This window comes from Podarcis vaucheri (genome assembly GCF_965113315.1).
Source record: "Podarcis vaucheri genome assembly, chromosome: 7".
In the NCBI taxonomy this organism is placed as follows: Eukaryota; Metazoa; Chordata; class Lepidosauria; order Squamata; family Lacertidae; genus Podarcis; species Podarcis vaucheri.
In genome coordinates, this window is record NC_138765.1 from 91,461,875 (window position 1) to 91,478,076 (window position 16,202).

Consider the following 16,202-nt stretch of genomic DNA (forward strand, 5'->3'; position numbering starts at 1 on the left):
TTCCACCCAGTTCCAGCCTCTGCAGCTTTCAGATTAATCTTACCCACCTGCTTCCTGCTAGCAACACTTCCACTGCCAATTTTAAATAAATTCCTTCTGCCGTTTATAGTTCTCCCCACCCCCTTGCTTTCCATTAACTACATGTCAACCTTTGGTGGCCTTTTTTCTTTCTTTTTCTTTCTTTTTTTTTTGCACAAAGTGTAGGTCCCCGTGTTACAAGAGAAGTTCACCAACTTTTTCTGGAAGCAAAGTGTCGCTTAAAGTGCAAAAGGCTCCAAAATGTGGGACTACAAACTCCACTCTACCTCTGAGCTGAATTGGAATAATTGATCCTTGTCTTTAATTTGGATTTCCTCATGCACAGCACAGTCAGCCTGATTGAGCATTATGAAAGTTCCATCATCTTATGTAAGCTAAATCCCTTCATGCTGAGAACGAGAGTATAAAATCATAGAGTTGTGGAATTGGAAGGGACCCAAAGGGTCATCTAGTCCAACCCCCTGCAATGCAATATCAACTTCTATAGCACACTTCTTCATGAAAGCTCATACCAATAACAAACCTAGTTGGTTTCTGAGGTGCTACTGGAAGGATTTTTAAAATTTTGTTTCGACTACGGCAGACCAACACGGCTACCTCCCTGTAACTAGAACTTTTATAGCATCCATGATAGATGGCCATTCAATCTCTGCTTAAATACCTCCAATGAAGGAGAATCCACAACCTCCTGCATAGATTAACAAATCCAAAAACCATAAATTGAACATGGTTGCTTAGCAAGTGTCAGGCTTCAGGGAATTGGCTTCCTACCCCCTGTGGCAGTAGATAAGCAGAACAAAGGAAAAGGAGTCTTCTTACCAGTTAGAAACTTTAATAATCACAGCGATAGAACAAAGAACACACCTCCTAGAATGGCGGTGAGAACCATATTGTTAGAAGAGCACTGTTTAATGTTTGGATGAGATATAAAGATTTATTGGAAAATAAAACCCCAAGGTGGCTGTAACCGATGGAAGCAAAGGCCCAGAAAAAGCTCAATATGGAGGTCAAATGGCCAAAATATTGGGAAATTTTGGAACAAGAAGGAGATAAATTGAAACTGCAGAGTTTTGAGAAATTGAAAAATAAAGTGAGAGATTGGCTCCATTATTATCAGATAATGGAGGCTTACAACCAGGATAAAAAAATTGGCTTCCAGGTGGAAAAATCTAAATTGGAAACAGAACTGTTAGAACCTAAAGTTAAGATCTTGTCAAAAATGTATAACTTGCTGTTGAAATGGAATACTCAGGATGAAACAGTTAAATCAGTCATGATTAAATGGGCACAAGATGTTGGACATAATATTATGTTTGCTGACTGGGAACAGTTGTGGACCACCGGAATGAAATTTACGGCATGTAATGCCTTAAGAGAAAATATTATGAAAATGATATATAGGTGGTACATGACCCCAGTCAAGCTTGCAAAAATCTATCATTTGCCCGATAATAAATGTTGGAAATGTAAAGAAACTGAAGGTACATTCTTTCACCTTTGGTGGACGTGCCCAAGGATTAAGGCTTTCTGGGAGATGATATATAATGAACTGAAAAAGGTATTTAAATATACCTTCCTGAAGAAACCAGAGGCCTTTCTCCTGGGCATAGTCGGCCAATTGGTGCCAAAGAAGGACAGAACTTTTTTTTATGTACGCTACAACAGCAGCAAGAATACTGATCGCAAAGTACTGGAAGACACAAGACCTACCCACTTTGGAAGAATGGCAGATGAAGCTGATTGATTGTATGGGGCTGGCAGAAATGACTGGCAGAATCCGTGACTAGGGAGAAGAGTCGACAGAAGAAGACTGGAAAAAATTTAAGGACTATCTACAAAAATATTGTAAAATTAAGGAATGTTGAATGATGCTGGATCGAAATTAAGCGGTTTCAAGCTGTAACTATGATAAAATGATTTTCTTTTTGTAAGTAAGAATTTAAAGCTATAATAATTTAAGATGTTGAGATAAGGATTTGCTGTATAAACAATTTAAACTGGGTATACAAGAAGGGGAGGTATGAGGAGGTCGGGGAAATAAGCTACAAGAAAATAAGTTGTGAAATTTATGTGTTTTTAATATTTTTATGTTTGTTTTTTGTTTTTTGTTTGTATAAAATTGGAAACTTTATTAAATATGTTATAAAAAAAATAGAATGGCGGTGCTCCCAATTAAGGATCACACCCCCTTCCGTCCCTATGAAGCTACATCACTCTTACGTCTTGTAATCTGAGCTTCTACCTGCTGCGCTTTCTGTTCTAACACTTTCTGAGCTCTCCTTTCTTTGGAAAAGGGGGCTGAATGCTGTCCAGAGACTGTGAATCTGTTAACCCTCTCTCTCCCAGTTTCTCTTCTCCTAGTTGTTCCCCATCCAGTATTTCCCAGCTTCTGCCTTCTGAACTGTACCCCTCTGTAAACCACTGTTCCAAATCTATACTGTCCTCCTGCTCCTGGGATGATTCAGGATCCGGGGGAGGGGGAGGCTCCCACCGTTCCTCCTCAGTGCAGCTCCCCTCAGCACGGTCCCTGACATCAAGTAGAGACAAAAACATCCAACATTTTCAATAATTTGGTTAATCAGCCAGGACCAAGGGCTCATCCACACTTAAGTTTGTCCTTTGGTTTCTAGTCATGGATCTGAGAGGTTTTTCTGCTGTCCTGCCACTTCCCCCAGGAAAACCTAATGTTCACTGTGGAATTTGAACAAACATCAATCCGCAGAAATCCGAATGACGTTTTGTTCTGATATGGCAGCAAACTGCAAGTTTTCCTGGGGAAGGTGGCAGCACACAAAAGAAAAAGCTCTCAGACCAGTGACTAGAAATCACGGTACAAAGAGACGTGTGGATGAGTCCCAAGAGTCCACAGCTCCATTCGCTTGATCTTTGGAGGGAGGACCATGTTGGAGGAGACGTGTTTGGAAAATAAGTGGCTATTTTAGTTCTGCCTCTGCTAAGGGTGGGTGAATCTGCCAAATTCAGCTTCTCTCGCTCTCATGTTTCCACCCTTAAGTTTCCACATCCATTTGCAGATTTTCCTCATTAAAATTTGTCTACATTTCAATGCACGCTTCTACTCCTAATATACAGGCTTTGGTATGCACCTTTGCCTTATGTATATGTTTGCAAGCAATGTTCCCTAGTATAATGCGGATTTGTATGTCATTTTTATGCACATTTTCCCTTCATATACACGTTTTGGTTGGACGGCTGCACTGTAAAATCCTGAGAACTCTGCATTGCGCAGGTTTCCATCTTGTTCCTCTGTTTTCCCTGCCTCCTCTGGGCCCCTCCTCATCTGCACAGAGAGAGGCCTGCCGTGGCTTCCTCTATTGTGGTGGCAATGTTCTATTTATCTTGTTGTTGTTGTTGTCTCTTTCCTCCACTGTGCATCATTTCCCCAGAAACAGAAGGCAGCCTACCCTGTAATGAGCAAAGGAACCAAATGTTGCTTTAATGGGCCTCTCACTAGCCTGGAAGGGCCAACTCGGAGAGCTGACTCGTGCTGAGTTCCACGTGAGAGGTGCTTTCCTCCAGGGAGGCTGGCTTAAGCTCACAAACTAATAGGCACTTGTGGCAAGAATGGTGCCAGGCAGACGGCTTTGTTTCCCTTTTGCATCTGCCTTCCCAGGATGCTGCCGTGTTGTTCCCTAGCCAAAAAGCAAAGCATTCCAAGTCAATTAAGTCGGGGGCAACTCCCTGACCTGGGTGGCGCTGGCTTCGCTTGAGGTGTGTTTACATCACTGCATGCCACTCTGGTTAGAGAATACTAGGGAAGGGGGGATGGGAAGGGGGAATGTGTAGCCACAGGGCACTGAATGGGTTAAGAATGCACAGGGAGCCTTTTTATGTCCTGAGCATGCATCGAAAAAACACCTCTGTAGATTATTGTCTAAGGATTGGATAAGTTCACAGATCATGGGGTGGTTATCCAGGAGAGCTAAAGCATGTAGAAGCATTGCGCCTCTGAAAACCAGAGGGGTGGACAGTTCCTATTATCCCTGGCCATTGGCCATGCTGGCTGGGGATGGTGGGTGTTGCAGTCAGACAACATCTGGAGGATACCTGGTGGGGGAAGGCTGGTGGAGGGACAAACAACAGGAGAGGGCGATTGTGCGCATGCTGGGCTTCTACCAGTTGCTGTCAAGTCATTGTATTACAGTCAATAACCAGTATCAAAACAAGAAACCATTACAAAATTTAAAAGCTCAAGGCAAAGTAAAATAATATAAAAGCACATATGAAATAATATAAAAACATTCTATACAAGATCTCAAAGTAGCTGTTTTACTACAAAGGAATTTCAGAAATAGACTGGAAAGAGAAGCTGCTGAATTGCAACTCATTACCAAACTTAAAACCATGGAGAGACCTGGTCTGAACAAAGACATTGGATTCTTATCCCATTATACATGACTAAGCCATTTCTCACCTTTTCACCCCTTGCCTTTTCCTGTAAGACCTATTGCAGTCGTTAAGAGTCGTCAACAGGCTCATCTCAGCTATCTGCCAATCTCCCATTCCCACCACCCTTCTGAGTAATACCCCTCCCCACCTCCTCACTATATAGAAGGGTCTGGCAACTTCTGTTTCAGTGTATCTGAAGAAGTGTGCATGCACACGAAAGCTCATACCAAGAACTAACTTAGTTGGTCTTTAAGGTGCTACTGGAAGGAATTTTTTTATAAAACCATGTATACATGAAAGAGCAGTTCTGGGTGGTATGCCAGTTACCGGAAACGGCAAGTGGGAGAGAGGGTTCTTGGGCGCTGTTTCCTGGTTCCCCACAGGCATCTATCTGGCTGGCCCCTGCAGGAACATGATGCTGGAATTGATGGGCCACTGGCCTGATCCAACAGGCTTTTCTGATGTGCTTATGCTCTGGGGTTTCCTGGCTGGCTGTCCTCTGTTGGAAACAGATCGCTCAACTAGATGGACTGTGGCAGCCTTATGTCTGCTCCCCCACTGTTGGAGCAATATAATTTAGCAAGACTCAGTAACCACATATGTCAAATGACAGGGCGGGCAGATGGGGGGCAACCGCATCTTGCCCCCTTTCCTTTCACCCCCCTTGAATCCCTGGTCCTGGGGGTGAAGCGAAGCTTGGATGTTTGCGCCAGGAGTAGTAAGGGGATCTGAGAAGAGACGTCTTAGTGGTGATGCGCTCAGCCAAATTCCTAAATGTGTCCTGTTGGTGCAAAGTTGGGGGGGGTGTTACTGGGTTCTTCTTCTTTTTATTTTGATTATGTATTTTGTGGTTTTATATTTTGATTTTATTCTGTGAACTGCTCTGAGACCTGCGGGTATAGGACGGTATATACGGTAAATCCAATAAATAAATAAAAGTTTAAAAAGCACCTTCATTGCATGGTTTAGGGCATAAGTGTGCATGACTTGAGGTTAGGAAGATACAGCTCTGTTCCAGGCACCCTGGCACCTGAGTTCTAGCCTCCTAAAATGGGTTTTATATATGGATGCTGGTGTGCTGGGACTGTGTGCAGAGTTCCACCATATCCTGTTGTGGTTTTTAAAAAATCAAATATATTCCTCCTTTCCATGGAGTCCAGTGAGAGAGAAGTTCCCCGTGCCAGCCCTGTGGATGGGGTAAAGTTATGGCATCCCCAGGGGAGTGAGTCTAGGTTTTGGCATGTGTGCTTCTCCTTCTCCAATCCTCCCCTGCCCATTTCTCTCCCCAGTTAGACTTCCTTCCCAGGGCTCATATCAGCTTCAGGGGTATTTGAAATTGTGACAGGGGTAGTGATTAAAAAGCCCCATGTCCTGAGGTCCTGATCTGACTGCTTCTCCCGTAGTTGCTATTTAAATTCTAAAAGAAAGCCACACATTCTATTCCCTTGCACCCAGTGCGATGAGTAGTTTGATTCAGAGGTTTGGACGAAACAGATCCTCTGTTCTGCAGATAGACAGACAGACAGACAGACAGAATAGACAGAGGGTGGGCATCCCCTCTATCTATCTAGGATTGGTCCACCCTGCCTGCGCTACCCCCGCCTCTTTAACCTTGGCTCATAGGCACCATCTAGGCTGACTGTCCCTCAAAAATTGTCAAGAAGGGGTCTGGGGCCCCCAAAAAATCCACAGTGGCCATGCGTGCACATCACCCAACATGCTCACCTTAATCATGCAACCCACATGGATAGATAGATAAATTGATTGGCAGATAAAATAAGGCCTTTCCTTTTTATGGCACATTAATGATTATTTGTGCTCATGATGCTATCGGGTCAATTAGACACAATCCCACTCTCATTACTCTTGGTGCCTGAAAAGGTTTTGGTGCAGTCACACTGCTTCATTTCCTGTAAGTGCACACCCTATAACTTCTTGCTGAAATCTCACATATTTTTTAATCTCATAAATAAATAAATAAATGTGACTGCTTTATTTTTGTCCCACTTTTTTCTGCTTTGCAGCCCCTCCAGACAACAGTAATGCAGTTGCATTGGAGAAGCATAAAGCAGAATAAACCCACCACTAATGCACTATTATTGTGTCTAGATCTTGCTGCAGAAACACCAGTCTGAAGGGGTGATAACCACAACTGGTGCTTAGGGGTACAACCTTTATTGGTGCTTCATCTCTCTGTAAGATTGCAAGAGCTCCTGGGATGCTCTTCTTGCTTCAATGGTATAAATATTGCTGGTACAAGCAACCATGTGGGTTTCAGGGTATACCCTTGGGGACTCCATTTCCAACTGCATCTTCCAGGTGGGTGGAAGGACCACAGCTCCATGGTGGAACACCCGCTTTGCATGCATAAGATTGCAGCTGGGGCAGTGTCCCCTGTCTGAAACCCTGGGTAGCTGCTGCCAGTCAGTGTGGACAATACTGAGCTATCTAGACCAATGGTCTTGAGTCAGAATAAGGCAGCTTCCTATATGGATTGCCATCTTCCTTCCCCACCATATAGGAAGTTGTGGTGTGGTGGAACATTGAGCTGAAACCAACAAAATGAAATTCAGCATTTCAGTACAAAAAATCCAAGGCCCAGGTATAGAAGGGGGGAGACCTGGCGTAGCAGCAGGACATGCAAAAAGGTTCTAGGCATTGTAGTGGGTCACAAATTCAACATGAGCCAGCAGTGTGGTGCAGCTGTTGAAAAGGCTAATGCAATCCACATCATGGGAATAAGCCCTGCTTAGACATTGTACCTGAACAGGGGATGTCAACCTGCGTAGGAGGCATGGGTCTGCTTGTGCAACCCCCACCCCACTTGCACATTCCCAACCTTCCCATGTTAAAAGGGGAAAGCCTAAAGACTGCTCTTTATCCACATTCACAAGAGCAGAAACCACCACCCACTCAGGAACCCTGGTAAAGCAGAGTTGCTGGTTGCACAGAGGTTTATACAAGAACCCTGGGGATGACCCCATGTTCCCTATACAGGTTAATATTTCCTGTTCAGGCCTATTGACAAGTGGGAAGTTGTGCAGAGAAGAGTGACCAGGACAAAGAGGCACTTGGAAGCCAAGTCCTGTGAGAGGTGTTCATTCTATGGCTGGGTTGCCAAACGTCTGGAAGTTACTGGACACACACAGATTACTGCACCCGAAAGCAGAAACGTCCAGGCAAATCCAGACGTACGTCAACCGATAACGGCAGTGTAGCTTTTCTGTCTGGATTTTCACTTTTTGAAACATGGCAACCCTACATGAGAAATGGATACACTCTGCCTGGAGAAGAGACTTGATGGTGGCCTCACATGACAAGAGGTCATATAGAAGATGGAGCAACTCTGGTTTCCTTTTGTCCCCTAGGGTGGGGGAACCAACGAGTGGAAACTGCACAGGAGCGGATTTCAACTAAACGTTAAGAGAAACTTCCTAATGGTAAGAACTGTTTTCACAGTGTTACAGGCCACCCACAGTGGCGCGTTCTCCTTTGCTGGGAATGTTTAAGCAGCAGCTGGCCGCCCCATCATGGGTTGGATTAGATGTCCTCCTGAAATCAAAAGCTGGCCACTTTATTTGCCCCTCACAACATCCAAGGTCTTTACTCACCCATCCTGCACAGAGGCTGGCGTAGGAACAACCACTGCACCTGTTTGGAAATGGCTGCTTAGTTTATCAGGAACTCACGTGTTTAGAAGCTGCCCCATGCAAAGCGAAATGGTATTCTGTTTATTATCAGATCTTACTGCACGTCACATGAAACCTCCCAGCACTGCACAAGATGCATGGATGGGTCTGTAGTTTGCATTGCACAACACCAGCTTGGAAATTATAATTACAGTGCCAGTGAAAATGCTGTCGTTATATAATTGCTTTCCACATTCGAGTTCGCAAACAATTCAGCAGGTAATTGCAGAAACTGGTGTGAGCTAATGAGAGAGGTTCTTGTCGGTGCTGAGCCCAGCCTGCCGTAATCACAAGTGGAATGCTGTCGGTCCATCGGAGGTGGGACAATGTGGAAGAGCAAACAACAGACACTTCGCTAAATGCAGGTGCGTCATCTGGAGGATCGGGGAATTCAAGGGGAAAGGAGAAGTGAATTTGCTGCAGGAAAATTGGGTTCCAAGTGCAAGGGGAAACCAATGCCTGCTGCATCCACGAGCTCTGGCTTTTTATGGTGCCACCGAGGTGTGTCTGTCTGATGTGCCCAAATGAAGAGGTACCAGATGGACACGGTTGTCCATGGTGAGGATACTTGCAATTTTGTTTAATTTATATTATGAAAGTCTATGGAATCTGCAACAGAGTGGCATTTTGGAGCTGCCAAATGCATGCATTAAAAGTGTCAGCTGTGGGAGGTTAAAAAGAAACCTTCCCATTTGTAGCAGACTTAAGATCAGTGCAGGATTTTCAAGATTACTTCTGCACACATGCATGTATTTATCAGAGCAGACGAGTGAAATGTTATGCACACATATATTCTGTATGATTCTGCATGCTTTTGGATCCTCATAAGGTGTTTGCACTTGGGTGCACTTTTGTGCATGCAAAATATACATGATTGTATATAGTGGGGATGCACTTTTGTGAATCCAAGTATGTGTTGCACATGTGTGCCCTTCTGAATATATGCTTTTAGCATGTGTTTCATACATACACATATATTCTGGTGCGCTATGTGCAATATATACCTGCATATGTCCAAAGTTTAGAGGACTTTAGAGAGATGGACTTTGCAATTATTATTTTCTCTTTTGTTTTGTGCATGTCTGTGCTTTATATATGCATGGAAGGTTTTAACATTCATGTGTTTGTGTGTGTTCACTTCTGCACATGTATGTACAAAACTTTTAGCATGCATTTGCAGTAGAAATCTAGATCTGTGCTTTGCAATCCATGTACGTATTTACAGGTTTGAATACATGTGATGTGTTTGTGTCTGCACGTCCACAAATGTTTGTGTGTTTGCCTTTGTACTTGGCCATACGTGTGTGTGCACATAAGATATCTCTGTGAGCATTGCACACATGCCTATTTTGTATGTTAGTATGCATGCCTGGGTTTGTGTGTGTGTGCATCTACGTGTGCTTTTATAACCTTTTTAATTATTGCTTGCATATCTACAGATGTGTGCAAAGATGAACCACACTTTGGGCTAAATATAGGTGCACGCTTTGCACATGTGTTGTGCATGTATAGGTGTTTGTATATTGGATATTTTCATATATATATGAGTACACATTTATGTTCTTCTCTGGATGTGTGTGAGTTGAGCACCTACTGAGTTGAGTAGCCACACCCACAAATTCTTCAATAGCCCCATTGAAATTAATGGACATGACTAACATAGGACCATTGCTTTCTATGGGCCTACTCTGAGTATAGCCTAGGTGGAGCCAACCCTTTGCCAATGCCCTTCCCCCTCACCTTGTCATGTTTGTCCATTTCACTACTGTTTTAGTCATGAGTTGAGGTCTTCTGGGCCCGGTGATCCACTTCCACTATTTCCATCATGATTACATGTTCCCAGGGCTGGCCCAAGGCATTTTGGCATCTGAGGCAAACCACAAAATAGCACTCCCCTCACCACCAGGGAAAAGGGGTGAGTGAAGAGATGCATCAGGAAGAAGAGGAGGGGGAGAGAATAAGGATCTATGCTGGGGTCTGCTACCCTTGTGGATCATGCCACCTTGCATTTGCAGAAGGGTCTGGCGGTCGCCATTTCCCCACAAGGCTTTCACCATGAATATCCCCACCCTGGATCCTTTACCTGGCTTGTTGTTTTGGAGTCACCTGTTCCGTGTTCATGACTTGGTTTGGTTAGCACTAGTTTGACAGGGGTGCTAAGGGGGGTGGATTTCAGGAAGCTGACTAGGAATAGTGCCTTTAGTATTTCTGTGCAAGGGAGATTATGGCAGCTTACCTCATCTCTGAGACAAAGTGTGCTGTTGGGAATTCTCCTTTCTACATAACATCTGAGGGGACAGGAACTCTTTACTGTCTGAAAGCAATGTAGCGATCGGTAGGAACATAATATACAGTGTACTTGTACAAGTCATGGATGAATTTGTCCATTTTGGTTTCTCTCAGTTCCTCATTTTTCCCAGTCAAGATCAGTTCTCCGCATTTCCACATCAGTTTGTGATTTTTAAAAATGATTTAAATGGCCTCATGAAAGTTCATCAGAAATTTGGTCTGAATTTCTCCTAATATACAATTTTTGTATGTAATTTTGCCCAGTGCACACATTTTTGCAAGGCAATCTTCCCTATTATGATGCATTTTTGTGTGTTATTTTCAAAATACACATTTTTAGGGACACTTTACACTGGTGTATGCATTTTGGCTGGAGAACTGCATTGCTAAATTTGGAAAGTTCAAATTCCGAAGAATGGCTGTGTTTCTGTTCCCATATTGTTTTGGAAAACGTGAATTGTGTAGATTTGCCTTTAAATGCAAGCTGAATCAGATTTCTCCCCTATCACAACTTATACTGTGTAATGAAGATCAGAGCTCACTCTAAGATGTGGACTGATTCAAGGGGCTCCTAGGATGGCAGTTAAATAATTTTTGACAACGGGTGTGCCTTTGTGAATCTTCCTGAAACACCTGTCTGTGTGAAAACCTCTTGGAATGCATCCTGCACCGTGTTCTGCCATACCACTCAGGAAGGGCCTCTTGCAGGACAAAGCGTCCCTTGTTCATGAAACCAGACTCACTCCTCCCCCTCCGCCTCCCTGATACTAGCAGCTGAGGTCCCTGAAATTCCTGGCGATTGGAAGCACTGGAGAGTCACGAGGCAGGTAGGTGTACCAAAGGAAATTGAGGGCTGGTGCTCAGCTGGGCTGCTCTTTTCGCTTCATCTAAACAAGTGCTTTCCAATCAAGAAGCAGCACACTTTGGGGGAAGCAGTTTCTTTGTTGTTGTTGTTTGTATTGTTATTGTTGTTATTAATTGGTTTCTAAAATGGGACTAATGCAAGCTTGTGAGCAGCTTGAGCAGCTGGCAGGGGCCCTGTCACCAAAAAGCTCTCATTTTTTTTATAGCCAACTACAAAATAATTATTGGAGAGCTCAGATGCAAAGGAGGGGTCCTTTATTTTAATGACTGCACAGAAGCAGGCTTTCAAGGATTCGTGTTTTGCATAGCAAGGCATCTCTCCTTACCCTTCGGTCCTCCCCAATACCAAGAATAAGAGAAATGACAACCAATATTTAGGTGAAATCAGGCCCCAACTTTATTGACAGAATATGTAAGAGGTTTGGCACAGGCAATGGGTAGACCCCACCCCTTTCGGCCAACCTGTTGGAAGACTTTGTGTTTTGGGATCAACCAAAAATGAGGGAGTTGCTGACCTACATCAAGGAGTAACAGCCCCACTGGATTGTACCTGAGGGGTGCCGTAGCCCCTCACTCCTGCCTGGGCATCTGGACCAAAGAATTTCCCCAGTACCCCTTTAACACGACACCCCATTTCAGAGGGACCAGGCAAAGATCACAACCTCCTCTCCGACCAAGACTAGGCCTATCCATTGCCTAAACCACCAAAGTTGTGACACTTGCTAGAAGGATGGTGAAACCCAGAGGGCTGGAGCCAATTTGCCAGCTAGGAAAATTCCAGCCTGGTCTCGGATACGGTGGCTCAAGCAGAGCAACAGCAATATATAAAGGGTGGGAGATCTAGTGAAAAGTGGGTGGTCCATGCCCATTCACAATTTGCTGATTAGGTGAGTGGGCGGGACCAATTACCCAGGCAGCAAGCTTGACCCAGAGGCTTCCTTTGCTGCCTAAGAAACAGTACTTCCCACATCGGATCCTGGCGCATGGGGGAATGCCAGCCCGCAATGGTGCCCACCAGAGAGGCTGAAAGGACTTCTCTTTCCTATGCAACTAGCTGTACTTGCCACTTCCCCACCGTCCAAAAAATACAGCAGGGTTTTCTCTATATATCTGAAAAATGCTGCAAGTACTGGGTGTGCTTTAGGAGTGGAACTCTCATTTCAACTTCTTACTTTTTCTTTAAACTTTTTGAAATTTGGTGAAATTCAGTTTTATGTGTTATATCATTTCAGCTGCAGTTTGGAATTATACAATATCAGAAAGTTGCTCCCTGAAGTCAAATAGGATATGTGGGTGCCTAACATTACCAACAATAGGATTTCAGCTGCTGCAGAGTTCTGGATGACATAAAAGGGCTACCTGCCATGTGATGTCTCTAAGCCTTTTGACATTTGCCATAAGGATGGTAAGAAGTAAGAACTCCTTGCTTCCAGTGCTGCTCTCATCTTGTAACTGAGGGTCAGATTCAGCTAGGGCCACTACCAGCACCCAGTAGTGGACAGTTATGGACAGTTATTGGGGCCATCACTGACACCTGCCCTCAGTCCACCTTTAAAGCATTATCACCGTCCTCTAAACCACACCAGGTAGATGGGTTAAGTCACTATTTCAATTTTCCACAATACCCCTGGCATAGAGTTGTTTGGGGCATTGTGGGAAATCTAAATGCTGCTACCTGGAGCTCCTCAGAGCACTGTTTATCACTGACCACCACCTAGAAAGCCCAACAGGGCCCAGCAATGGAGGAGGAGGACCACCTATGGAGGAAAGAGGCCATAAAAGGACACATTGTCCAGGGCCCTATCACACCTGGAGCTGGCCCTGGGCTCAGCAATAAGAACATAGGGACCCTTTGTTCCACCTGCGTTCCTGCACATTCCTAGAGCAATGACCCTGGAAAGCTTACAAGTAAGACGTTGGAGACAGCTATGCACACAGCCAGCAGACATATATGAGGATTGGCGTCCTGGAAGCATCCCTATATCAATATAAAGATGGTTCAGATGACCTCCCTATCAATGATAAACCTAAACCTTGGAATGGTTCCACACACTTTATTCATCTAAAGGGAAAACTTCTTTTAAAAAAAACTAACATAGCACAGTGTGGATGTGCTGAGACTCAGTTCAGCCACATGACCAGGAACTCTGATCAGGTAAGTCTAGATATTGATGTAGAAACCAGAAAGTGGTGACATCATTGCCACTTTCCACAAGAGTGAAACCACAGCTCTGATTGTTCAGCTGCAGTCAGCAACAGCCACCCTTCTCCACTGACTCCGTTGTCATCATGCAGCAGAAATGTCAAGGAAGCAGGGGCAGTCATGCTAACCTGCAGTGAGGAGAGCCCCTGCCTTGCTTCACCAAAGGAGAACTGGTGTCATAAATGTTTCCTGAGGTTACTGAGAGGGCAACGGTTGTGTCATCACAACCACTTGATTCCTGACCTTCTCGTACCTGAACTGAGGCCCAGCTTCTGACGGTTATTCTGTGGTTTTTGTGGCTTTGCTCAGACATTGCCGTGACAGTGAACATGAAGCTGGGCGCAAACAGGATATGACGCTGCTACTTTCATATGTTCCTCATCATGCAGTATCTTGGTCCATGGGCCTGGGTTCCTCATGTGAGGGGACTGGGGAAGCCGTCTGAACTGAAACCACACATATGGAGCAAAACAAGTACACTGCATAACACGTTTCCTGACACCACAATGTGAACATTGTGTATGTCACCCAAAGGGAGAAAGTCAGCCAGAGGGCACTGGAAAGAATGTCTCACCTCAGTCTCTTGAGGGGTTGAGGGTGGAGGTTAAGAAATGTGTTCATCAACTTCCTCACTCACATAGAAAACAGAGCTAGTGATAGGGATGTTGTCTTGCTTGCAATCGGCACTGAATTTTTTATCTCAAGAAATACCCTGGCGTCACTCTGGAGGTTCCTCGAGGAATGGGAAAGCCAAACATTTTACTGAAATTGGGTAATTTCTCTGGAGGGTTTCATACATCTGATAGCCTTTTGCATTTCTGGTTTAGCTGAGAGAATAAGATGGATCTACAAAAAAAGGATATGCTGTAACCTCAGGAAATCAGCCATGTAAGCTGCAGACACCAGTGCTGGATTCTATTAGCTGTGTGGAAAATTTACGGGGAGTAACGTGAGTTGATGCTTCACCACAAGTTGGCAGTGAAACTGCACCCCTAATACTTGCAAGTAATCTGGTTGAGTCATTACAGCAGGGGAAGCCAAAATGGCACCCTCCAGATGTGTTGGACTCCAGATACCATTAACCCTAGCCAGCATGGCCAGTGGTCAGGGATTATGGGAGTTGTAGTCCAACAACATCCAGAGAGCACTAACTTGGCTATCCCTGAGTTAGAGAAACCAATATGGTGCCTATGGATGACTATATGAAATATCTTTTCTTCAAAGGGTGCGGCAAACCTCAAACTGCAGATTGTTCATGTCCAGGCATGACTACATTCCCTGGATCAACTGTCTGCATGGAACTTGCCCTGTTCTGTGTGTTTTGCTGCCAGTTTTCAGACCTACCCTTCACACACTCCCTAAAGACAGTTGCATGGCTTTGTTCAGCTTTTGCTCACCAATAGGCGTATGTGAAGGATGCCATGTCTCATCAAGTGTAGAGATAAATCATCTGAAGCCTCTAGTTCTCCCACAGATAAATGGAGATCAGGAATAAACGTATGGGAATAAGAGCCTCAGCAAGGTAGAGGTTGCCAAGTCAGCCTGCCACATTTCTAAACCCCCTCAGAATAACATGCAGGAAACATTTTAGGTTATGGTGTGCCAGCCACTGTTCAGGTTTACAATATGAGGAATACAGGAAGCTGCTTAATACCACATCTGTTAAATTCTTCGTCTTGGTAGAGGCTGGTGCTCATGGGACTGATTAGGGCAGAAGTTAGAGGAATGAAAAGTAAGGGCTGCCAGAGCAAATGGCTGGTGGAGCCAGGGTCAGTGGTAGGTGGAACCAACTAATTCTGGTTTTGTCCCCATCCTGCTCCTTGCTGAGTTTTACAAGGGCAGCGCCAAGGACAGATGTACACCATGCATCACCACATTTTGAGTGACTTCTTTTTGATACAGGTATGGCCCAATCGTGGAATTTAGAGTGTTTCCTTATAGATCAACTTGTCCAGCTTTGCTGTTGTTTAGACCTTTATTCGGCTTACATAAACTCTAAACTGACACCAGGAAGATTCATACCTATGCTTACTCATGACTCTGTTGTGACAAGCCAAACCTTTCCCTAAGTGTGTGACTCACAAGTAGACATGGGAGAGAAGTTCTCTGCTTAGTCCATCAGCCCAAGAGGAGAGACAGAAGCTGCTTGTTCTCTACACCACCCTTGTGCTGAGAGGGAAAAGTGAATTAGCTTGTTTTGCTGCCCAGATTGACAGAACAAGAAAAACCCTATAAAGGTTTAACTCCCTCAGAATATTAGTTACAGATTTATAACTGTCTTTCATCATAGAGTTCTCTGGCAAAAGACAAAAAAGATATACAGAAACTCAAGAGAACCCTTAATGTTGCTAATGTCCACTGAAGCAGGGCAGGTCTCTCACATTCACACATAACACTTCAAACTGACCTGGCTTCCCCCAGAGAATTATGGGCGCTGTAGTTTGTTAAGGCTGCTGATCATTTTTGGAGACCCCTCCCAGAGCTACAATTCTCAGATTTGTGCAACAATCAAGCCCCCTTCCATGGAACTCTGGGAATAGGGGAGTAGGGGTCCCATAACAACTCTTAGCACCCATAACAAACTACAGCTCCCAGAATTCTTTGGGGTAAACCATGGCTGTTTAAAGTGGTATTGTAATGCTCTAAATATATGGTGCAAATGTGGCCTCTTGGAAATAATGTGATTCTACGTTCCTCTTACACGAAATCTT

At 44.4% G+C, this 16,202-nt stretch overlaps 1 long non-coding RNA gene across 1 annotated transcript; it reads left to right on the plus strand.

The window, feature by feature from the left end:
- The first annotated feature begins 8,158 nt into the window (after positions 1–8,158).
- On the plus strand, positions 8,159–13,340 carry LOC309536503. Its single transcript, XR_014221534.1, has 2 exons — positions 8,159–8,693; positions 12,521–13,340. It is a non-coding gene; the product is annotated as an uncharacterized lncRNA (long non-coding RNA).
- The last annotated feature ends 2,862 nt before the right edge of the window (positions 13,341–16,202 follow it).